At 37.1% G+C, this 1,739-nt stretch overlaps 1 long non-coding RNA gene across 1 annotated transcript; it reads right to left on the reverse strand.

The window, feature by feature from the left end:
- Window positions 1–449: 449 nt before the first annotated feature.
- On the reverse strand, window positions 450–751 carry LOC134647000 (uncharacterized). The gene is made up of 2 exons (XR_010096799.1): window positions 661–751; window positions 450–572 (listed from the first exon to the last, which is right to left on the reverse strand). It is a non-coding gene; the product is annotated as an uncharacterized LOC134647000 (long non-coding RNA).
- Between the last annotated feature and the right edge of the window lie 988 nt (window positions 752–1,739).

Below are 1,739 nucleotides of genomic sequence, written 5' to 3' on the forward strand. Positions count from 1 at the left end.
TATTGGATGAAATTTTCTTTATGTCGATTATTGTAAGATCTGTTGGAACAAAGTAAACATCAGTAACAGTGAATGAAGTTTCCTTTGCTTCACTCTAAACTGTGTGAGAATAAAAGCTTTTATTTTGATGAGCTAAAGGAAATATAAACTCACCACAATCAACCCTGACGTGGACAGATGGAGTCGTCTTATTTATGCTGGTGTTGTTCTGTAAGATCAGACCAGTACAGCTGTAGTCTGTGAACGGCTCCAGCTCAGACAGTTTCACAACATCAGCTTTGTGTTTTTCTGAGGAGACACAAAGATGACATCATTGTTGTTCCTCAGTGTGTGAACATTCATCCTTTGGGTTTAGACTCAAACGTGAACACATTCAAAGAAATAAATCTGAACAGATTCACAGAGAGCACAAAGCACTCGTCTCTGACATTCATATAGTTTCCACTTACCTGAACAGGTGTAGTTACTAACTGAGAGGTTTTTACACTTTGGTAAATCAGGTAATGTTGTGTAAATTTCTGCAGGAAGTCCAGTGGGTTTAATCTGCTGTATTTCACTGGAATTTAAGAAATCTGTGGAAAAAATGAATGAACACAAACATGATTAAATCAGGTGTAAATGTTTGAATCTCAGAGCAGACGTGGACTCGTTCGTACGTACCAACACTGATGCTTTTGGTGAAGTCAAAGGAAGAACCTCTGCACTCTCCTGAAGTAAAGGTTACAGTCAAATCTGAGCAAATGTCCTCGTTAGCAGGTCTGACACAGAAAGTGTTCTCATCATTTCTACATCGTACAACAGAACGGTTATTTGGTGTTGATATTGAAGAGCTGATGTTCCAGTCACTTCCATAACAAACATATCCAGGGATGCAGCTGGTTTCTTTAACGTCTCCTTTATCTAAATTAAACAAGTGATGCACAAATGTGTCAGTTTATAAAAGATTAATTTGTTAAGTTAAAAGAAGATGTATGTAAAACACAAATATATGAATTAATTGTACTCACTCATTGGATCTGTTCTAAAAGATTTGTTCGTAGAGTGACAGAAGATTTCATTTCCAGCATCATTAATAAATGAAACATTAAGACTGTAACCAGTGCACGGCTTCAGGTGTCCAGTTTTCCCTACTGGGATTTGCTTTAAATGATCAGCTTGGATTTTCTTTCCAGTCTGTGGTCGGCCTTCTTCAAAAACAGTCAGTGTGTAGTTAGCAGGGGGGTTTATTTCAATCTGCAAGCCAGACGTGTTGTTGTATGTGACGGTGTAAGAACCTGCAAAATGTTTGTCAGTAAGAATCAGTCAGTTACACTTTTTATCTCAGAAAGTTTCTTCATGCTGATGTTGACCGTGATCAACATCATGGTGAAGATGAAAATACATTTTCTATATTCAGTGTGAAAAATACTTTCATTGTAATTCAGAGTAAATTTAGAGAGAAATGCTGAGCACCAACAACAGTGTTTGAAAACATTCAATAAAACGTTAAACTGATACTCACACTGTGGAGGCTCAGAGGCTGAGAGGACACATTTCAATGAGATCAGAAAAGAAGAAAACAAATCATTAGTATATGATTATAATTATACAATGAAAGTATCAGAATACCTCAGAGCACCTTACAGCTACTGGTATCTCAGAGGTGTTGGTGATCTCTGTCTGTATATGTGGATTCAACAATCTTATCACAGTCCTGTATGATAAAAACAGAAACGTCCAACCTTTGGTCGTAGCAGTCA

This window comes from Pelmatolapia mariae, linkage group LG17, assembly GCF_036321145.2.
Source record: "Pelmatolapia mariae isolate MD_Pm_ZW linkage group LG17, Pm_UMD_F_2, whole genome shotgun sequence".
Taxonomy (NCBI): Eukaryota; Metazoa; Chordata; class Actinopteri; order Cichliformes; family Cichlidae; genus Pelmatolapia; species Pelmatolapia mariae.